Below are 24,138 nucleotides of genomic sequence, written 5' to 3' on the forward strand. Positions count from 1 at the left end.
AAAGCAGTGGGGTCAAAATGAACAGAAGAAATGAAGGTGTGTAATAAAAACACCAAAGACTCTAAACACTTCAAAAAGCCCTAAAAAATAAACTGAGTACCCCAGTGTGTGTGTGTATGGTGGGTGTGTGCAGTTGACACATGGCAATTGACAGCTGGCACTGTCCAATGACAGTCTAAATGAACAGAATAAATGAAGGTGTGTTATGAAGCTTCATAGGGACTCATTATGAGGAAAAGTTATTAGACACCAAAGAATCTAAACCATTGAAAAATAGTGACCAGACATTTTGCTCCATATTTCTACAACGGCTAAAGCTTAACTTTAAAAAAAATATTAAAGCTGGGGATCCATGGGTTAGGGATAGGGCGACTTCAAATGCCCATTATTTCCTATGACAGAAATATACAAAAATCAGTAAAAACTAAAAAAAACCCAAAACACCCCAAAACACCCAAAACCAACCAAGTGTCCCACTGCCTTGAAATTTGGATGGTGGGTAACACCCATGGGGTCCTACCCCCCACCCAAATCTGGTGCCCCTAGGACCTTTTGAAGTGGTCCAAATAGAGCCATATCTGAATTGAATCAAATCCAACTCAAATCAAACCTGATCAGATTCGGGTTTGCAGATTAGAGTTTGAGTTGAATCTGGCTGACTCGATTCAGCCCCAAACCAAATTGCGAAAAAATGTTTCATGCACATCGCTATTGGCTACTTCTGACCATTAGCTGGCAACCATTATGTACCTTTTCCATCCTTCTCCTAGCAGACATTTTAAGTCCACCTTTTTGTCTAGCAAGCCTGCTAGGTGACCAGAAACAGACTGTGCACCACAGGAAAGGGGTCTGCAGAGGTGTGTCCAGCTGCAGAAGTGATGGGTATGCCCAACTGAGTTGTTATGGCTGTAGAAAGTGAAGTGTTGAGCAACCTAAGTGTATTTGCAGGCTTGTGCAAAGGCGAACTTGTGTATATTTGTTTGATATGCCATAAAAATGTGTTTTAAAATAATAATAAACAGGAAAAAACAAGGCCTGCCTGCCTGGGGAAAACCTTACCCAAGATGACCTGACACCCCTCAAAAAAAATTTGTATTCTCTATGTAGGTGCAGAAGCTACCTGGTGCTTGGAAGTACTACAGCAAGTGTGCCAATAGTCTAAAAGAACTTCAAATTTAAAAATATTATTAAAAATATTATTGACATAAAAATCATATGTCCAGGTGAACTGTACATACCATACATGTACACACAAAGTGTTATGGGGTGGGTGGGAATGAAAGAGTGATGTGTAGACAACAGGTGGGGGATTCAAGAAAGAATGGATGGCAATGGGCGGGGAAATAGGCGAGGAGATGAAGCCAGCACTTTTTCAGTGTGAAAGCCTCCTGTATGGATGGGGAGAAAAGTGGAAAGAGGAGCAGTTGGTGTGGACAGCCCTTAGTGTGCTTCCAGATTGCATTTATCATTTTGCTTGTTATGGTCTGTGGACTAACATTAAACTATTTGGTTTATCGCACTTCCTTCTGCAGATAAGCCAGCCTGTCTGGAGAACCTCCCGGAGGTGTCTAATTCCTTCCAGATTCCCATTTACCATGTATAGCTTGGGTTGCATTTTTACTCATTCTTTTTGAAACACTAGTAGTATTCCTGACAGATTTTTCTTTTTGTACTTGTTGCTGCAGAATATTCTAATGCAGAAAAGCCCATCTGGGCACTGTGCTTTGCAGCTGCAACACTTTCTGCCTCTCAGCAGCAGTGATTTTCAAATTCCTGCACCACCACCTCCTCCTCTTCACTTTCAGCCAGTGCAAACTCCTACAGATCTCTCTCTGCCATTTCATTCACCAAACAGGGGTATCTTTCATGAGAGGAAAATGCAGAGTCATGTTTAGGAATGCAGATGGGTAAGAGAACTTACTGTGCCTTGTTCATTTGCTAGGTAATTTTCCAGTAGCTGTGCCACAGGAATATAACTGACATCAGAGCAGGGAAGAAGACTGACAAAATGTGCTAACATTTTATCTGCCAAATCCCTGATGCAAAGCCACAGAGGTCTTACCACCTGGCCTTTTAGGTATATATATCATGTATAACTAATATATTAAAATGCGGTAACTTCAGTCAATTGTGCAGATGTGTACAGTTCTGTAATTTTCCTATTTTGTACTATCTGTTTCACTTCTAGTCATGAGGCGAGTCAGGGCACTGAAGGAACCCTTGTTTGTCTTCCAGAAACTAGGCAGTTTCTGAGATGCCATGAGGAACTGCAGTATTTACATGCTTCCATGTATAGCTTTGAAATAATAAGGGCGAAAAACTTGCATGTTAAAAAAGACAAGAAAAGCGGGGTCCTCCAGAAGCTGACTTCTGCAGCTATAAGTACATTCGGTAGCTTTTCTGTGCTCCTGCACTTTGCAGCATACTCAGTATTAGGGATGTGCAAATCAATTCGGCATTGAATCTATTCGACTTGAATCTGGCTGATTCTAGTGTTTCTAATTTGAAACGAATCACCCCAAAAGGGGTTATTAGATTTGAAGTTGAATTGAATCAGCCAGATTTGGATCAAATCTAGCCGAATCGAGTCAACCTTCACTGTATTGCGGGGGGGGGGGGGGAAGGAGGGGAGAGCATCCTGTATGCTTTTAAAACAAAAAACAAAGAGGTTCTGGGTTGCCCCAAAATCACCTTTCTTCACTGCAGAGCCCGCAGTAGGGGGGAGGTGGTGACCTGACCCACCATTCTCCTGTGGCTGCTGGCTGTTTCTGTGAGGAAGAAGAGGTGTGTGGACCTGAGGTACCTTTTAACCGTTCCCGGTGGGAGCAGTAATAGTACAGAGCTGGCAGCAGTGGGGAGGTGGCAACCGGCCGGTGTTCTCTTCGCTAGAAGAACACCAGACTATCCCTTTTAAATGGCTTCCCAGTGCCTGCACAGAGGCCATTTAAAGGAGGCTTAGCCCAGCACTGGCTTCAGTTAGTGTGAGTGGCTGACCGGGCCAGCTGTGGCGGGAAAGGATGGCGGGTTCTGTCGCCGCCTCCCCACCACTGCCAGCTCTGTACTAATAGTCACCCACACATACCCCCACAGACTCTGCAGTGAATAAAGGTAATTTCGGGGCACCCCAGCACCTCTATGTGTTCTTAAAAATACCGTTACATGAGGCTCTTCCCCAATCCACAGCACAGGTCGAATTGATTCAGATTTGATTAGAAAAAGCAAGACTGAATTGACCTGGTTTCAAGCAGGCTAGATTCATGTTCGAAAGCTGGTTTTGATTCAAATGTGAAATGAATCTCAATTTTTGATTCATACACATCTCTACACAGGATTTGGCATATAACTCAGACACTCCTTCCATTTAAGGACTTAGACCTGGAAGAACTTAACACTTCCTGCACAACACATTTCCTGTGTGTCATGATTTGGTGTTGCCACAGAGGAAGGCCAGTTCTGCAGCACACCTAGAAGATTAAGAGGTGCTTGAGTTCTTGTCAGCAAGTGCTTCTCACTCACACTACCTAGCTCTTCAAGCTTTTTGAAGGCTGGTAATGTTTTTTATTGACTCCAGTTTGCAAAGCTATTAGGTCAATATTTTAGCATAACAGTTAACTGTGTTTGCTGAGCTGCCTTCCCAATGGACAGTCCAAGACTCTTGTCTCGTGCTGGCATCTCTTGAGCATAAATTGAGCACCATAGACTGGTCAAGGTGCCAGTAAGTGGCAACAGAGATTTTTCTGTTTTAGCTTCCAGATTATTTGGAAACAGTCTATAAACACCCTTCCTCTGAGCATCCCTCAGTTGTAGATGTCAGCATCCATGGATCGTAATCTGGTTCCCTATAGCCACAGGATTCCCCTCCTCCTCCTCCTCCTCCTCCTCCTCCTCAAGACATGCTCTCGGGTAACCCGGTCCCAAGTTTTTTAGGGCTTTAAAGGTTAAAACCAGCACTTTGAATTGGCTTGAAAATGGAGTGGGAGCCAGCGCAGCTGACAAACTACTGGCATGATATGATCAAAGCATCCAGCCGCAATTGTTAATCTTGCAGCCCTATTTTGTACCGACTACAGTTTCTGGACCGTTTTCAAAGGCAGCCCCACGTACAACGCATTGCAGTAATCTAAGCAGGAAGTTACCAGAGCATGTGGCCAAGCTACTTTTTGTTAGCAAGGGGTCCAACTGGGGCCTACCTTCAAAGGTCCCCCAAATGGAGAGATTGAGGTCTATGTCAATCCCTGGATTTGCTTGTCCAAGTGATGCTCTGGTTAGGGGCATGACTGAAAGTTAGGTGAACCAGTCACCCAGAGAAAGGGGGAAATTACTAGACATTTTCTTTTTGATAACTGCTAAATGCCTTGAATGTTATGTTGTACTTATGCATTCTTACCAACATTTTGTTGTTCTTTCGTGGTGCTGAACATACTCGTTTTTATCTATCTGTCTGGAGAGGTCTGAATATTGTTGTACTATAGTGAAAATTGCTTGCTAAAACAATATTGAAAAGCTTAGAGAGAAAGTACTGGTCATTGAACCATGATCCAGTGTTCTTATGTGGTACCCATCCCTCCTTTTGTTATTTCCTTGACACCCCTCCTTGTTTTGACCCAGACAGAGGCACTGAGTTGCCTGTGCAAATTAGTTACATGTTTCTTGGAAGACAGAATTTTGTGGATAAGAGTCCCATGTACTCTTATGGCCCTGATGTACAGGCGAACCTTCTCTATAGCTGCTCCGGGGCTATGGAATGCGCTTTCTGAGGAAATCCGTAATTTGAATTCTCTATTAGCCTTCAGGAGAGCCCTTAAAACGTATCTGTTTGGCCTGGCTTTCCAGGGTTTTAAAATCGGTTTTAATATTTTAACCCGGTTTCAGGGTTTTTAATTACTGCGACTGTTAATTGTTGTTTTAAAATGTTTTTAAATAGTTAATTGTTGTTATATTGTTTTTTTATTTTTTATTTTAGCTCTTTCTGTTTTAATGATTTGTTTTAATTGTAAACCGCCCTGAGCCATTTTGGAAGGGCTGTATAAAAATCAAATCAATAAATAAATGTAGATGGGGGCAAAGTGTCCGAAGTGTGCGTATGCTGAGACTAGAGCAATTGTTTACAATACCAGGTTGACAGGCATGGAAAAATCCATCTGAAAGCTATAGGGGCAGATCTAAGAATCTGAACCCTATAAGAGAGGTTGTCTTTGGGCAATATGGCAGAGAGCAATAAGGAAAGCAATCCACCTTGTCTGGCTGGCTGTCTAACGCTTGAGTATTGACAAAAGCCAGTTTTCATAGAGGGAACTTGCTAGTGCATAATACTGTGTAGCTGATATGCAGATGATATGACATTATCATCTGGCCCTGATTCAAGATGCCTGCTTCCTACTCAGTGCCGGCCTGAGTGACTCGAACTGGGATCCCTTGCTTGACTGCCAAGCCTAGATGGGTAATTACGCAGCTCCTTTTCCTTTCCTAGAGATTCTGCACTTGAAAATCCTCCCCCTCTTCCCTCCCGGTCACTGATAAGCAGCCACCGCTTGTCTGAGCTGCTGGTTCCCAGCCTTTCTCCTTTCCCTTGCCTATATTCCACTCCCCCACCCTGCCCCGCATTCATCTAAGTCCCCCCCCCGGCTCCTCTCAGTAGAAACTGTGTTTTTGTTTGATTCGTTCAGTCAGATTAGAAACAAACTGCATGCATATAACATTAGAGAGGTAGTATTGTGCTTTGTATTTGATTACTAAGTATTGCTAACATTGTATGTAGTATTGCCTCGATGCTCCAGTTTCCATTTTCTTACAATAAAGCTTACATTCCTTCAATAGTTATGGTCTGGTTTTCTCTCCTGCACCCCCACCCCCCGCCCGCTCTCTCTGACATCAGTTTGTCCATGAGCCACGTTAGGAACTAGAACTGTGGGGGCTGCAGCACCAGTTTCCCTTTCACTCTGCTGCCTGTTGATTGGGTGTGCACAGAGTGCAAGTGGACCCCTAGTGGTAGCCAACACTACCTCCATCCAAGTAAGGTCACAGTTGGCATATCAGATGAAGCTGATAATCCATTTCCCCTCTCCTGTTCTTCCATTTCCCCTCTCTGTCTAATTTCTCTTTCATTACATTAAGAGACAGGCTTGAAAATGAAATTACCTCTTTTCTCTCCACCCCTACAAAAAGCAACTGTGAGCAGGGAGGAATGTGAATTGGACCATGGGAAGGGGATTAACACCCATGCTCTGTGTTTCCCACTAAGAATTGCCTCTTGAAAGTGGTTCTTTGCAGCAAATAGCTGCTTTGGGAGTATGGGGAAATGTTACGGGGGTGGAGTAAGTGTTAGCTTCCCATGGTCTCATTGTCCATCACCTTTCCCTCCTGCATCTGCCTTTTTGGGGGAGGTGGGAGTGGCATGGACAATTCTGCTTTCCAGCCCTTCTCCTAATAATGATGGGATTAAAGTAACATGTAGTTTGACCCACTGGGTTTTCTGATTCCCTTGTTTGTTTATCCTGCCTGTAATGTTTAACTGCCATATGGAAAATTTCAAGTACTCAAATAACTAAACCTACTTCCATTAAGAACAACTTTGTTAAGGGTGATTTGTGAAGCAGGCTTGCGTAAATGGCCTTTTCCTGGTCCCCTATGGTGAATAATAATAATTGTCTTTGGGTGATCAGTTGGAGAAGCTTTGCAAAAACTGGCCACAAATAACTGCAATAGATACAGTAGTTCTTTCCAGTTGTTTGCAGGCGCCGCCATGATGTATAATGCATCTAAGTTCCTGATCCTTAAGAATCTCCCCAATAATAGCAGCAAAAATTAACTTATTTGCAGCTGAAACCTTAAGGGTATTGCCACACCTGCCTGTTCCCATTGTGCCAGTGCACTCCCAGATTACTTACCGTATTTTATGGACTATAAGACTCACTTTTTTCCTCGAAAAATATCCGCCAAAATTCAGGAGTGTCTTATATGTTTTAACAGTTTAATATGTTAAAACTCTGAAAAACTGGATTAAAATTAAGGTGCGTCTTATAGTCCCTAGCGTCTTATAGTCCGTAAAATACGGTACTTATACATTATTGTGCTTATAGACCAGACTAGCACTCGCAGGTTGGAACTTGGCCATATCACTATTTCTGGTGATGAAGAAACCTGTCTGAGTGTAGTCCTCTGATTCATGGAAATGGGTCCGTCTGGCCAGGCTTTTCTGAAGTGCCCTCAAGTCATTAGTGTGATTGATCATAGGGGACTAGGAAATGCCACACTCATAGTCACTGTCCTGAGCATGAACGGAAGGTGCAAGAATAGAACAAGCATCGGAGTACTGCAGTTGGAATGCAGTTTCTCTCTCTTAACAAGAGAACACCCAAATCAGCCAAGGAACAAAGGACAGATTCCCTCCCATAGATAAGACCTTTAGATTCAACCAAGTGCTGAAAATCAGTGTTTTCCGCCCCCCTGCCGCCACAGGTACCTCCCTTGGGAGAGGTCCTGTCCAGCCCTTTGTCTTAAGAGAAATGTCTAAGAGCACACAGAGCCCAGCCACCCTTCACTCCATTAGTCAAAGTATCTCTCTGTTCACAGAACAATGGACTCACTGTTGATGGAACTGCTTGGAGGGTGATTGGTCGGCACCTTCAGTTCGGGTGAATGTGGGGAATTTAGCTGAAAAGGGGAGATAGTTTCAATCAGCCTTAATTTGTGCAAGCGTATGAACTCAAGACAATCGGCTTGAGAGAGAGGTTTTAATTAAATAAAAAAGGAGTTTATTGAAAGCAAAATAAGACTAAATTACTAGGTGGCCCTAGTGTAAAAACAATACAAATATATTTAGAAACAGACTATTGTAAGGCACATTTAAAGTTCCAAATTACATGTAAATTCCCAGGTGGGCTAGAGAGAGGTACTTTGAGACAGAGGGGCAAAGTTTCAGAAATAAGAGAAAGGGGAGCTGGGCAAGAGGCTATATCACCTGTCCTCACAAAGATCCAACTCAGGCAGCTGGAGACTAGCGTCCGTCTGGGGAGGTAAAGTGGAAAGCAGGAGAGTTGTAGGAATTAGTGTGGAGGGATGCCCATGAGAACGGCTTCTAGGTGGACCGTGCTTCCTGCGCCTGCTAGGTAAGCTGGCTGGTTGGTACATGGGCCAATCCAGGTTGTGATTTCAGCTCAGGTGGCCTCAATAGAGAGGGGCACACCAAGGTGGTCTGCTGGAGTTCTTGTTGCAGTGGAGTCCCAGGTGTATAATACACAAGGAAGCACACTGAGTCATGGGGTTAGGGATACTTATATCCCAAAACGTGCCTTTGGGGGCACTTTGCTGTTGTCATGCTGTGCTGTAGGGGAAGTCCAGGTAGGCTTTAAAAAAAAAAATGCATTGTGTCTGATCATCCTTCCTGAGTAGGAAGCTGTGTGAATGACCTGTTGTATTCAAGGCTGATTGTGAGGACAGCTGGAGTGTGCAGGTGAATCCAACAGTATACTGTGCTGGGAAGGGCTTCCCAATAGTTCTATCAAAAGTTTCGATGGGCACCTTTTCAAAGTTATGTCACTAACTCACCCCTATTGTAATGGAGTCTGCTGTTGCACTTGTCTTATCTGCCTTCTCTTCCTGGCCTAATTGCTTCATTAGCATCAGGTGCTATCTCTTTTGCGAGAGGATGAGGGGAGTTTTAGCGTTCATCCTAAGTCCAAAATGACCTCATGTCCCAGATAACTCACAGTAGCTAGTTCTGGAGTCTGCTTAGCCAGGCCCCCACATAGGGATAGGGGGTGAGAAGCTAATCCCCTTTGCAATTTGTGTTACCTGCAGCCCAGATCTAGGGACCACCAGTCCACTGCCAACTAAGTACCTAAATAAAATTGTCCCCATGTATAACATAAACTGGGAGCTCACATTGCGGTGCAGCTCCTGAGCATAGCAAAAGTGAAATCTCCAAGCCTGGAGATGAAGCTGCAACCAGGGAGGCTTCTGGGAGCAGGCAGAATAAGCTCAGCTGGTAATATCACCCAGTATCATGCCCTCAGGATGTTTTGAAGTTTTAAAAGACTCTCTCTCTCACCACCCCATCCTGGAGGCAACACTATATACCTGAGTACTTTTTATGATACAAGAATCAATGAATTAACCAGCATTTACTTTTTTAACAAAGTCCTTGTTAATTTTTGACTTTTAAGTGTTTTTATCAAGAACCACCAATCTTTCCTATTAAAATATCCATTTATACTAGTTTAACCTGTGCAGAGCATCGGAACGCTAGTACGTGATTGCTCCCCTCACCCCCTGCCGCAGCCCCGCTCACCTCAGAGATCTCTCCACCCTCACCTGAGCTGCACTCCTGCTCCTCCTCCATCCTGTTGCTTCCATCTCCGTCAACCCTCTTGGTCATGGCGACAGCGTTGCTGGTGCCTATTCACCAAGCTGCAGCCCCCTATTCCCAGAGACCTCCCCACCCTCACCCGAGACCTGCTCCTGCTCCTCCCTGCAGCAGCAGCAGCAGTGGTTGACCGGGCCCTTCCTCACTGCCGCCACCACCATGACCGCTTGTTCCCCTCAGGCTGCTGACAGGCTTGGGCCTGTCCCTTGCCTGCCTGCCTGTCTCCGCCAATGGCCTCGGTAGTCCCAAACGTCAGCAGTGGTTGACTGGGCCCTTCTTTGCTGCTGCCACCACCATGGCTGCTCGTTCCCTGACAGGCCACTGACAGGCTCAGGCCCAGCCCTCGCCCTTCCTTCTTCCTCTCTTCCACTGCTTTTTCTCTCTTTCTTTCTCTCTCCTCCACTCACTCTCCCTCTCTGTCTTTCTTCCCCTCCCTTCTTTTTTTCTTTTTTCTTCTTCTCTCTCTCTCCTTTCTTGAGTTAACAGATCTTGTTTCCTCATCTAATTCACATAGTGGCAGACTCCTTCTCCTGAAGGGGCTCTTTCCTCCCTCATGACCCCTCTCTTCGCAGACTCCTGCCCTCTGTCTTGTCTGTCTTGTCTTGTCTGTCTTATCTATCTATTCATTCCTCTCTTCTACAATCAAGAACATATTCCGACCAGTAACACTTGCATTCCAACTGACCTTAGCCATCACAGGCTCCTCTTCCCTATCTGCATATGGAGTCCCCACTGCCCAGTCAGGTGCTTCTGCTCGCGAACTCTCGCTAAAGCTGCCACACATGGGATAGCCACAGGTACGCCTTAGAGAATACACACACGTATTATTAACCTAGAACTAAATTATGGTTATTCCTGATCTTTTATATTACTTTAGTTACCTTCTGGAACAGGTTTTGGGGAATAGCACACTGCTTGCTTTGCAGTTTCCACCATCCCAATGGCATCTCACTCTTTTGCCAGACCATACAGAGATTCGTCTCTTGCACTGGGGCATATGTTGCTTTTGTTTCCCTTCCCTGGGAGAGCCTTAGAACTCCCCTGGGCAGCCAGAGCTCAGTCTTTGCTAGGCACATTGCCTTGCTTGTGACCCGGAGTTTCTTCACTCCGCCCCCATTAACAAAATGTCCAACCTCATTCCACAAAGAAATCCTGCAACTGCAACCCCTGTAACTATAAATCAGTCTCTCTTCCCCATTCCTTACCAACTCTCTTGCCTGTTCCTCAGTGCTAACTTCTAAATGTAGATTGGAGGCCATTCATGGCAATTCTCAGAGCATTAACCCCTTAAAGGAAGGTCATTATCAGCCACCTTGCTGAGGTGCTAATCATTGCCTTTACTGTAAATCTTTGCTCTTCAATAAAACCTAACTTTGCTTTCAAGGAACATGTCTATTAGGTGTGTGCACAAAACTGGTTTGCCCTGTTCGGTTCAAGTCTGAACTGGAATCAAATCGGACCAGGCATGTTTGGTTCTGTGCACTCCTGAACACACACACCTGGTCCAGTTCAAACTGGTTTGGGGGTTATTATTTTTTTTTAACTCACCAGTTCTGGGGGTGCTACCGGATCACACAGGTGTCCATTGCGCATATGTGGCAGCCTACAAAATGGCCAAAGCTACTACACAGAGGTCCGGAACGGGCCAAAAACCACCCAAACTGGGCCATTCTGATACTGAGGGAAGCCAGTGGAGGCGGGCGGGGAGCCTTTGAATACTCGCTGTGGCAGCGCCCCCAGAGGCAGTGAGTTGCTTTAAAAAAAATTTTAACAGCCAGAACCCCCGAACCAGCCGAGGGTATTCGGCTTGATCTTGAGCCAAACTGGGGCAGGTTCATTTCGAGGCTGGCTCAATGTCAAGCCCTTGAACTAGGCCTGTTCAATGTCTAACCGGAACAAATTTGAACTGGTTTGCACAACCCTAGTGTCTATACTCTATTGTGCTCTAACATGAGTGTATCCTGTCTATGACCAGCTTTTCTGGTACATCAGTGTACATTTGGGCTGTATGTAGGTTTGAATTAAATTGAATTAAATCCTCCATATTAAGCCATAGCACAATCACGAAGGGTGATAACTACCACACTTCAGAGCAAGCCTCGTCGTAGATTTTGGTGGAGAAGGTGTGTGCGCAGCCGTAAAACTGGTAACATGGATTCCTTCATTTATGACAGTTTGGGGCATTAGGAAATAAGACAGTTGTGAGTAAAAAGGGCCTCTCATGTCTGAGGAAAGATTGCTGTTGGCTTCAGTACATATTAAATGAGATCTGCAAAGAAGGAAACATGATGGATAATGCAACAAAACTATTTTCTAATTGATTTTGACAGTTGTCAGAGTGAAATTTCTCTTTCAGGCAATGGTAGGAAAATGCACTATATCTGGTAAAAAAAGAAGCTTAAGTCTGTGAGAGCTCATTGCAAAACTGACAGTACTATTTCAGAATCTGAGGAATTTCTGAAATATATGTGAATTTAGCAGGATTAGGCTATCTGTTTGATTTATCTGTTACTGCCCAGCTGTGTTAGTTATCATGGATGTATTGTTCCAAGTAACACAAATGCAGTTAGGAGTGGATACCATTACTGTGGAGCGAGGGGGACACATGTCTACACGTAGAGCAGAATATGTTAGGAATGAAGTTGTAGACTCCTGAGGCATTTTGCTACTTAGATTCAGGGTAGAATATCATAATTTTGAATGCTATCCTACATAAAAGCACATAGGAGATTGGCACACAGCAAGGACTGGGCTAGAACAGCCCTATTCAGGCTTTCTAAGTCTGTGGATACAAATAAGATGAATATTGATATACCACTTTTCAACAAAAGTTCCCAAAGCAGTTTCCATAGATATAAATAAATAAAATGGATCCCTGTCCCCAAAGGGCTCACAGTCTAAAAAGGAAACATAAGATAGACTCCAGCAATATCCAGTGGAGGGATGCTGTGTTGGGTATGGATAGGGCCAGTTGCTCTCCCCCTGCTCAGTAAAGAGAATCGCCACTTTTAAAAGGTGCCTCTTTGCTCAATTAGCAGAGTAAAGGGTTAACTGCAGTAAGCTCAGCTGTCAGCTGAACCACGGGGAAAATCTCTCCCTTACAGTGTTTGTCTCTTCAGACAAATGCTGTCTTTGTGGTGAACATGTGTAGGGCTTCAAGGCGCATCAGTGTTGGGGAGGGGCTTCAAGGCATGGTCCAGTGGCAGCTGTATAGTCCAGGGGATTAGAATGCCTGAATACGGTGATCTTTTGTACCTGAGGTGCCTGTGTGTTTTTTCTTGCAGAAAACCCACCACAGTGCGAAATGGTGCAGTCCCTGCGCCCTCATTCTGCTGCATATGTAGATTCAGCCTTAGCGAAATTTCAGTGTGTATAGTGAATTTCTTTGAAAATATAAGTCTGTATTCATATGAACAAAGGCAAATAGCAACATTAGGCACTTGGGTCATTCAGAAAGATGTTATTTCTATACGGTTTACGAAATTTATGCACTGGAGTACATTCTTGCTTCACGCACATGCACACACATTTCCCCCACAAGGGTTATTTTATGATTATTTTATTTTGTGATTATTATATGATCAGAGAAGTCATAAGGGCATCCTAAAGCTCTATATTGTTTTATTTAGTCTGCCCCTCTGTAGTGGATAAAGACATCCTGAAGTGAAATGGGTCACCCTATAACACTTGCAACATCTACACAAAGAAGTGGTACAGGAGTAGATCTTTATACTCAAAAGTTTTATTTGTAACCCTACTCTCACTTTTAAAAACTTATCAGAATAACACGGGGGTTTAAATGCATTTCATTTCGTTAACTGAAGTAACTGGTGGATGGACAGGACCTAAGATGTCTTCTAAGGACATATTAAAGAATCCTTTATCTTCTCTGTATGAAACCAGAGCAATTCTATTCTCTCAGAAGAGTGATACTAGCAAGCACCATTTTGGAATCTTTAGTTCAAACCAAGTCCGTTCATTGTACTCCAGTGGATATAAAAAACCTATAAGGGAAAATAGTAACACTGTGCAGCCTCTCAAGATGTTTTATAGATATACAAGTGAATTTTGGCCCGTTGAATCGCTAGTAACGGTTTTTGTGGGTGACAGCCCACTTCATCGGATGCAAAGCAGAATACCAGATGAAGTGGACTGTCACCCACAAACGCTCATGCTTGAATATATCAATCAATCAATCCTTTATTATCTTTAAAATATCTTGACTGGCTAAATAGTATTACCAGTTTCTCTTATGGTTTCTACTATGATAGACTAGCACAACTATCAAGGATAAAAATTCAAGAGGGTGTAATTGCTGTTGGGAAGCCAAACTGCACAGATGGCCCAGTGGGTGATTAATGACAGGCCAGCAGCATGGCTGGGGTGACTATATCCTCACTAGAGAACTCCCTCATTCTCCTGATGTTACATTTATGACCATTTATAATAGGCACGCCACTGAAACACTACTGGATCGCATTCTGGAAGCACTCTGCTGTCAATGCACATACCTGAAACTTGATCTGCTGCACTGCAAAATGCCCCGTGGCGATTCTTCCTCCTTCCTGAATGCTCTCTGCAAACAGTATGTTCAAGGGGGCCGAGCACACCTGGTTCTGAAGACAACTAGCAACAAGCAGCTACCCCCCCCCCATGCCTCTAGCTCTATTGCAGTACTAGAATATGTCACTTTTTAAAAGACTGAGTAGAGTCCCTTTCATTCATTCAGCTTTCAGTTAAAAGGTTCTCAAAGCCATTTACTTAGACAGAGAATAAGAAGATGGTCCCCTGTCCCCAAACCAGGGTTTGCAGGAAAAAAAGAAACACAAGGTAGATACCAGCGCCAGCCGCTGGTACTGGGAATTGAATTGAGCTAGTTCTCCTTCCTCTGCTAAACAGAAGCAAATCACCACATGGATAGGCACCTCTTTGCCCAGTTAGCGACTGCATTTGCTACTTTGCCAGTTGGGTAGTAAGGGGCATAATTACAAAAGCCTTTACATTGTTATACTGGGTAAACTTTTCATTAGATTGCTGATAATAAACCTGCTACCTGTTAAATAAATCTTTTAGATATGCCTTCCATTCATGGAGGAAGGAGCCTGCTTTCTTTGGCTAGACTACATTTTGACAACCCCCCTTTCCCCTGAAGCACTCAGTACCACCTGGGAATATGTCCCTGAGGGCTGTGTGATCTTCAGGGACATATCTTTGTGTGACACAAAGCACTTCCAGGGGAAGGGGAGGCTGTCAAAATCTTTCCCCTCATGCAATTGCCAGTGCTGAATTAGTTGAAACCATCCGCAGCACTGGCACGTCTTACATAGTGCCCACAGTTTTAGTCAGGATGTCAGCTAGAATGTGGGGTATGTGTAATACCATATATGAAAACTGAACTTTAGCATATAGTGAGGATGGGTATTGTAAATAAGAATCTTCTTAAAAGCTGACTATTTTTAACCATGATTATTTATTGGTAGCAATATGTTAGTCAGCAGAAAGGGTCTTCATTCTGTTCCCTGAACTGGTGTGCTTTACTGATCACTGCTCAATCCTATTCAGTCGGACAGATAATCAGTCAGCAGGGTCAACCTGAGCAATAAGCAAAACTAGGTGACTATAGCCCTATTCATATGTTATGTCCAGCACTCATAGAATCTGTGTACAGCGTACACAGGTACAGATTGGTACACAGGTACAGTTATTCATATGTAATGTTGAGCATGGGTACAACAGTACACTTCCTATCTGTACCATGCATTTGAGAGACCTGTACCCAGGTTCACTCTTAAAATGACTATGGATACAGTCTATTTATTTTGATTTAATTTTATTTAAAATATTTCTAAACCGCCCAAAACCTACGTCTCGGGTGGTTTACATTTAAAACATCAAATCAATTATCAATTAAAATCATTTAAAACATTTAAAACCTAGTATTAATTTTTAAAAACTTTAAGTCTAATTAAAAATTTTTAATTTACACAAAAACATGTATGTGTGCACAAACTTCTGAACATAGGTACAGTATAATGTCTGATCAGGACATGTATATTTATTTATTTATTTATTTTACATTTTCATACCACCTAAAACTTATGTCTCTGGGCAGTTTACAACAAGCTGATGTGTAGTGGTTAAAGTGTTGGACTAGGACTGGGGAGACCCAAGTTCAAATCCCCATTCAGCCATAAAACTCAGTGGGTGTCTCAGGGTCCATCAGCCTACTTCACAGGGTTGTTGAGACATTACCACACCCTATGGTTTTCCTCTCAAACAACCAAAGGGCTCATTAATCTCTGTTTGCTGCTGTGTGGATAGCAAAAGGTTTTGACAGAGCTTTTCCTTTGGTACCCCAGCTGCTGTGTGTTATGGAGCAAGCAACTGAGATGCACATAGGAAGCTGCCATATAGCAAGTCACACCATTGGTCCATCTAGCTCAGTATTGTCTACACAGACTGGTGGCAGCACCTTCTCCAAGGTTGCAGGCAGGAATCTCTCTCAGTCCTATCCTGGAGATGCCAGGGAGGGAACTTGGAACCTTCTACTCTTCCCAGAGTGGCTCCATCCCCTGAATCGAATAACTTACAGTGCTCACACAACAAGTCTCCTATTACTATGCAACCAGGCAAGACCATGCTTGGCTAAGGGGACAAGTCATGCTTGCTACCAGAAGACTAGCTCTTTTCCCTCACATGGAGGGATCTTGCATATGATCTCTGTCACAGTTCACATTGGGGTAGAGGGGATTAATGAGGCCTCAACACTGACTCAACAGCACAATTTTAATGGCCTCCTCAAAGAACTTGAGAATTGTTGTTTGCGGTGCTAAGAATTCTGTTTTAGAGCCCTAGTTGCCACTATGAGCTGGTTGTCAGAATCTTCACCTCAGAGGTGCAGCTCAACATCAAATGTATTCATTTGTGCAAGCATATTTTTAAAAGTTAGCTGAGTGCAGTAGCATCTGCACTGGTTTGCATGGAACTAGTTTCCCAGTGTGTTGAATATGTACTCCATATATTTCCAAAACAGAAGTACATACTAAATTGCTCGATAGGGTCATGAAACATTCATTTTTAAAATAAATAGATCCTATATGCTTAACTATACATGTAATGGTATTAATAAAGTATAATAACACCAGTAATAATTAAGTAATTTTCTAAAATACTGTTACATGTGTAGCTAAACATTAAGGATCGATTTATTTTAAAATTATGCTAAGCATAAAGGAGCTATTTATTTTAAAATGACTAGAAGTAACTGTTGTATTCTGTCCAGTATCTAGGGGTGTGCACGGTCCAGAGTCCTCCCCGGTCCGGCATGGGGGGGACTGTTACTTTAAGCGGGGTGGTGGTAGTACTTCCCCCCCCCCGCCGCTCTTCTCCCTCTGGCGCTGGTCCTTTTAAACATCTTCTTGGGGCAGCAGAGTTCCTCCCTGCCGCCCCTGCCCCCATCGTCGTTCCTTAAGGCTTAAAAGAGACTAGAGCTAGTGGCTCACATGCACCCTGTGCGGCGCACGCACTCGTATGTGACGCTGGCGCATGCACCACATACGTGATATATGTGGTGTGTGCGTGCCAGCATCAGAGACGAGCATGCGCGCCACGCAGGGCGCATGCACGCCGCTAGCTCTAGTCTCTTTTAAGCCTTAAGGAACAACGACGGGGGCAGGGGCGGCAGGGAGGAACTCTGCCGCCCCAAGAAGATGTTTAAAAGGACCAGCGCCGGAGGGGGAAGAGCGGCAGGGGTGGGTGGGTAAGTACTACCATCCCCCTGCTTAAAGCTACATGCCGCCGCCCATCCGAACCTTCGGACCACCGGACTGCCGAACCGGTCCGGAGGTCTGTAACAGTGTGCCCGAACCGAACCATGCACCCTACTACCGGTATCTTGTATGATTTGTTGTTAGAGTGTGTGGGCGGGGGGTGGAGTCAGAAAAGAAAAGGAAGGGGAAGGAGAAAAATGGAGTTGTTTCTGAATAAATTCTCAGTTAAATCTATAAAGATTACTTTGTGTGATTTGAGGGAAGCAGCTATAAAACAGTATCTTACTTCACTAGGCTACTATTATTTATTGAGTCCAAGAGCGACATTGCAAGCATGTTACCAGCATAATGTGAGAAGGGTGGGATATAAATGTAAAGAAGGACAAAGAGAACTCCAGCAGTTCTGCCTCATTGAAATACTTGTTTTCTTCTGTTTCTTATTGCTTTTGGAAAAAGAGCATGTCGGACCAAAAGAGCTTGTTGGACCATGTCACAAAGTGTGTCTGGAGATTTTTGGTATGTCGGTGTGTTTTGTACTGAAGGAAGGATTCTTCTTTCATAGATGAGATCTTTTGGTTTGCAATGACAAACCTGTTTTCTTTTTTTTAGAAGTGAGCAGTTAATACACGCCCTGATGAATAAGAAGGAAGAAATGACTTTCCTTGTTTTTAGTGCTGGTAATGGGGAAGTTAAAACTATTTTGTTGTTTGGCTTTTCTTAGGACTGTTTTAGAGTCTACGTCTTGTATTATGAAATGGCGGGGCGGGGGAAGGGTCTACTCCTCCTCCTCCTGTCTTTCCAAAAGCAGCAGATTAGAAATAAGTATGAAGGGCAGTCTGTTGAGGATATCAGCGTGGTTTCTCATGGTTTTTACAACATATTAGTAAAATAATCCCCTTCTGTGCCACAAGATCTTCCGGAGATGTCCTGCTACAGATTCCTCTACCATTAATAGGCATTGGAAATTGCACCCTCTCTAGGCACCTTCCTACCTAGAGAAGCCTGGTTAGCAGCCAATCTGCATCTGTTTTGTTTATAAGGTTGATAAAGAAGAGCTTCCATTTTTGGAAAACATTTGTTTAGTTGACTGTTAAAAATTCATTTTTGCTAATAAACTGTCTATGGAGTTTTATTTCGATTTGCTCATTTTAATTGTGACTTTTAAAAAGTCCCGTTTATTCTATTGATTTACTGTATTCTCATTGTTAACTATACTAGAACCCTATTGGGAGGGAAGTGGTGTAAAAAAAAAATACAATAAATATCCATGAGAATCACTCCTTCTGCCCATATAAAAGCAAATCCTAAGTCATTTCTCTAGTGCAGAGCTACTGTTGTTTGGAACATATATTTCTTGCTGACCTTTTCAAGTAAAAATGTTCTGCACCTAACAGAATATTTTCCTGCTATGTACTGACACACTTGTCTACTGTAGTGACCAGCCAGCCCTCTCCTTAAGAGTTAACCAGAAGTGAACCTTGTCCTGACTGACAGACTGGTGAACTCCAGGGCTCAGCCTATCAGCACACCAGGTGGGTGGGACCTAGAGAGCCATGGGAGGAAAATAAGTCTCTTTGTTAGAAGAAGCTAGGCTGGAGGTGAGAGAAGCATGGGTGGAAAGGCTTAGTGAGGAGCAATGGAGTTTTTCTCCCTCATGGTCAAAAGCTAGCCTGGAGATTTCTCTTATAGAATGACCTCTGCAGGTTCCTAGGAAGCCAGGAGGGCAGGAAGCTTGAATTCTCATCCAGGATTTGTTGATTTCAAGACAAAGGAAGCCAGGGCTTTGGCTTCGGGAAATTTAGTCTAGGGAAAGTTTGTTTAGTCAGATTTCACGTTAGACTTTTCATTTTCTTTTGTGTGTGTTTGGTATATCCCTGATACTGGTCTATTACTGTTCATCTGCAATGTAATTAAGCTAAGAAACACTAACCTACACCTATCCAGCCAGGGCATTGTAGAAGACTCTGTAAGTTTTAATTGTGCTTTTGTATATTCCTACATACCTGTTGCTTGCAACTGGGTAACCACGATTTTTTAAAGCATGCCATCCCAGCTTCATCTGGGGTGCTTTCTGAAGTATTCTTATAACCTACCGAGCATTTCTACCTGTAACTAAAAACTGGGAAAGCCTCAGACAGAAGCAGTCTGTGGCATTTGAATAAAATTGTTTTTTCTTTTTGTTCTTTTCTTTTACAAGCCTCATTCGAGTGGGTTTTTAACTCAGGAGAAAGTGGGGGCTAGAAGGGGGCTTTTTCTTTAGTGCAAAGCACACCTCAATTGGTCAACGGCTATTTCTCCCCACATGTAGGCTTGCATATGGAAGGGGTTTTTTGGGGGGGGGGGTACCTTTCAAAGCAAAAGAAAGCAAGTTTCCCCTGGGATTTCCACCCGAAGCCCAGGGAGGGTCAAGCTCTGTAACAGAGAAAGGTGGTGGCAGCAGCCGTTTTGAACCTACCAAAAAACCACCGGGCAGTTTTTAAGAGTGACTCTTGCCAGAAAGCTCTGAAGGGATGAGTCAGCATTTCTTTCCCTCACGTGAGCTTGCTCTGAGACAAAGGCTATAATCCTCTCCAACTACATACCCATTTTGATCCTGCTTCTGTCATAGTGGAGAGACATAAATGGAATATCGGGACCTAAGAAAAGACATTGCTGATAGTCTTAATCCTAAAACGTGTGCAGATTTGTTAAGGAATTTTGAAGCTAGCTGCATATTTGAAGGGGGTGCTGCTTGGCAAAGTGCCGTCTATAGGCACCTTCATACCTGGGTTTAGCTTGTTGCTGGGCAGAAGGTTGGTATATAGTCTCTATTCCATCCTTTGCCATAGGACAGGAGTGGGCAAACCTGGCCCTCCCAGCTCCCAGGTTGTTGAATTACAGCTCCCATCATCCCCAGCCACAATGGCCAATAGTGAGGGATGATATAATTTGCAAATCAACAAGAGCTAGAGGGTGAAGTTTGCCCACCTATGCTATAGACAGTGGCAATAGCAAACTCCTCCTGAATGCTCCCTTTCTTTCTCCCCTCTCCCTCATCCCCCTCCCCACTAACAGGGCTAAAAGGTTGTGCACCATCATTCTATCCTCCCTCTTCCACCGAGGAGCTTTCCCCCCTTGTTTCTCACAAATGAGAACTTTTCTGAGGGAAAGCTCTCATTTTGTGGATGGGATGGGATGGAGGAGGCAATGATGGAGTGACTTACTCAGCAAAAGTCATTCTGCTGTTGCAGCAGTGTGAAGACTATAACTAGAGGTGGCCAGGGATTGGCCATGAGCCCAGCAAATCTTTCTCTTATATTTTGCCCGTGCTTCCTGGGACTTGTAGGTGTCCTTCATTTGAATACCTGGAAGTATTTTGTGATTGCACACTGCAGGGGCACGCATGTGAATAATGCAATCACTTTGTCAAGGCCCAACATATGGATCTTCCTCATACTGAGTTTGAGAGAGACCTACACGTTCAGCCTTGCCCAGGTGACCACACTCACATCTGAATCCCCACAGTATCTGTTTGCACCTCAATGAAGTGGCTCTCGTGCTACTGGACACGTGTGTGAAGTTTGGTAAGGATGCCAAGGTTTTTCTCTGTTAGAGATGCATAGTGCCCCCCCCCACTTTTCCTTGGAGAGAGGGAGTGGCTATTAAGGTAAAGGTAAAGTGTGCTGTTGAGTCGATTTTGACTCTTGGTGCCCACAGAGCCCTGTGGTTTTTGGTTTTGGTAGAATACAGGAGGAGTTTACCATTGCCTCCTCCCATGAAGTCTGAGATGATGCCTTTCAGCATCTTCCTATATCGCTGCTGCCCGTTATAGTACCAGCGTTGATTTGAATTGCAACCTTCTGCTTATTAGTCAAGCATTTCCCCACTGTGCCACTTAGGGAGGGGCTATTAAATCAGTTTAAATCAGTGTGTGCTCTGTTTCAGTACCACTTGCTTTCTACTCGCATTTCACTCTCCAGAACTGGGAGAGGTGTAATATTTTATGTTGTTCCTCACTTCATTCCTCCTAGCCCACCTGAGCAATGGATGAATGAATGTTAAGGTGGGAGGCAGGAGGGGAAAACACAGCATTAGGTTTGACTTGGAGATTTCCCCTCACCCCTACTGCATGGGCCACAAAATGCAGGACATAACCTCGAAAGCTAGCAGGCACACAGTGTTCCTTTGGTAGGAGTTTTGGTAGTTTTCCTTCAAGGATGAAAACTAGCAAACTAGTCTGCTCTTTTGCTCCCCGACACCAGGCTCAAAATAAACAAACAGGAAATAAGTAGAAGCTCAAAACAAGGATAAAAAGGAGAAGAGAGTGGATGGAACTTTTCCCATTAACTTTCTGGCTGGTTTTACTAAGAATTATCTGTTGGTGTTTGTTTGAATACAGCTATGTTAGGGTGGGCCAATGGCAAATAAACTGGAATGTTTGATTCTGACTGTTTTTCTATAGCACGAAGTTCTGACAGCTCAGTGGTCAGAACTGCCACAGGTAAGAGAGGCTTCTTGAAAAATATGCTTCTTGCTCCCTATCTCTTGGAAGTCTTTTGTCAAGGAGAGTGATGGTAGTGCAAGGGATAAAAGAGGAGCAGTAATGAAAAGATTTCCTTTTTCTAATTTATAGTGAGCACAGGTGCGTGTATGGGTACACATGCAAACACATACTGCGTTTAAAGAAACAGATCTCAAAGTGGTGTGAGGCTGCATGCAAGATGCATATTCCAGCCGCTGGACTTGGAACATTTTATCAGTACCTCATGTGTGTGGGGGGGTGGGGTGGGGGTGGGGTTGGTTATATGTATCTATATAACCATTAGCCACCTAATGGCGCAGCGGGAAATGACTTGCCTAGCAGGCATGAGGTTGCTAGCTCGAATCCCTGCTGGTACCTATATTGGGTAGCAGCGATATAGGAAGATGCTGGAAGGCATCATCTCATACTGCACTAGAGGAGGCAAAGGTAAACCCCTCCTGTATTCTACCAAAGACAACCACAAGGCTCTGTGGTCACCAGGAGTTGACACCGACTCGAGGGCACAACTTTACCTTTATATAAGCATTAAGGCTAGAAATATGAATTCATACTGGGGGAAGGTTTGAACTTTGCTCAAAAAGTTAAATTCTAGGCAAAATATTGCACCTTTTCAGTGTGTACAATCTATCTTCTATCTATTTATTTATTTCTCTTAGGTGTACCCGTTGCAAATCCCATGCGTGGCAGCTCTCACTAGTGATGGGTGTGGAGAGAGAAAATGGTCACCATCACTGGGCCAGTGGGAGGGAAAGCGCCCACTGCCGGGCCAGCTGGCAGGGAGGGAGAGTGCCCGCCACTGACTGGGCTGGCCAGGAAGGAGAGCGCCCGCTGCCGGGCAGGGAGGGAGAGCGCCCTCTGCCGAGCCCTGGCCCGGCTGCCAGGAGGAGGAGGTGGCAGGCCAGCTTTCTGGCCAGCCTGCAAGCCATAAAGCATGAGGTGGGGGGGGGGAGAGGAAGCAGGCCGGCCAGCCAGCCTGTCAGAAAGTGCGAGGAGGGGGGAGAAGCGAGCGGCGGCGGGGGGAGCGACCACAAAGAAAGCCGGGCATGCTGGAGGCGCAGATGCTCTGCGCCCAGCCCAGGTAGTTCTTATTTATTTGCTTGCTTGCTTGCTTGCTTGCTTGCTTGCTTTACATACCACCCTTCCAAAAATGGCTCAGGGCGGTTCACACAATTCTTATGTGGCATTCTTCAGTATTTCATTGATACTCTACGTAGATTCTGCTGGAGGAACCCATCATTGTGGGATGTGGGTTGTGGGGAAGACAAGAAGTACCTGCCATTGACAGGTTTGGGGCTGTGCTTATCCAAGCTGTGCTCATCCCTTGTTAATAGTAAAGAAGCCTTCAGACCCTAAAAATGCTGCAATTGGAGCTGTGAAATTAGAAAAAGTGGCAACAATGTTCTGCATTCTTTACATCCTACCCCAAGGGGATTATCAGCCCAGCCTTGCTTTCTGCTTACCACCTGAAGAGGGAGTATACAGCAGAGATATTCCTGTTACTCTGCGCATGTCCTCCATTCTTGTATGTCCACATAATGCAGATGTGGCCCCTGTACATTCTGCCAGCCAGTCTAAAGAGACTATTTGTATAGGCTTTCTGTTCATTCTGGGTAAGCATTTTAATGAAAATGGCTCTCATGTAAGCTGTTTCCTTCCATTGTGGCTGGGGAAGAAATCTTTCTCTTCTATTTGACCGTTTTTAACAGGAGCTAATTCTCTTGCCTTGGCAGAAGCTCGTGTGTGTGTGTGTGTGTGTGTTTGGCATATGGCAAAGCAGGGCAAAATAGAAAATCTTTTGTTTTAATATAATGTAACAAAGCTTTTTGCTTTCTAAAGTGTACAGCTGGCTGACAATGCCATGAACTGAATCAACTCATTATGCTTCTGAACAACACTGCTGATTGCTGAGTATTCTTGTCATTTTCCCTACAGCAAGAATTTCAGCTCCATAAATAAAACTAGTCTAAAGTCCACGGAATTGGGTTTCAAGGTTTTAAAATGGCACACGATATTAGAGGCATATATGAGTAAATGTAGCTTGCCTTTTGTAGGCACAGATCCTGGTTGCCATGGGACAATCTCTTCTGCTGTCAGAATTCATGCTGTTGTCAAATATATGAAGGGAGAACTTTCACAGCCTTTTGTCCTGAGTGCTGGCTGCATTTGTGTCCCATGGTCAGAGGAGGGGAAGGTAAAAACGATTGTGATTGTATCAGTTTGTTTCATAGAAGTACGCAAGTTTTTTAGTTACACAGAATGCTTCCTCAGGCAGAATGGAAGGGCAACTAGTTTTCAGGCATGCGCACTTACTGAAGTTAATTGTAGACAAATGCTGTTCTTTGCATCTCATTTCCCCCACCCGTGGGTTACCAGCACAGTCTATATAGTTCTTACAGTATAAGCAAGATATGAGTGATTATATTGGGCATGGACTGTAATAAAGGTTTGATTATATTACAATAACAACTAATAAACTTTTGTCT

The 24,138-nt window shown here is 44.0% G+C and overlaps 1 protein-coding gene across 2 annotated transcripts in view; it reads left to right on the top strand.

The window, feature by feature from the left end:
- Nucleotides 1–24,138, top strand: part of LOC128323982 (procollagen galactosyltransferase 2) — an 86,132-nt gene that overhangs the window by 36,063 nt on the left and 25,931 nt on the right. The window lies entirely within an intron of this gene.

The sequence above is a fragment of the Hemicordylus capensis genome, chromosome 4 (assembly GCF_027244095.1).
Source record: "Hemicordylus capensis ecotype Gifberg chromosome 4, rHemCap1.1.pri, whole genome shotgun sequence".
Taxonomy (NCBI): domain Eukaryota; kingdom Metazoa; phylum Chordata; class Lepidosauria; order Squamata; family Cordylidae; genus Hemicordylus; species Hemicordylus capensis.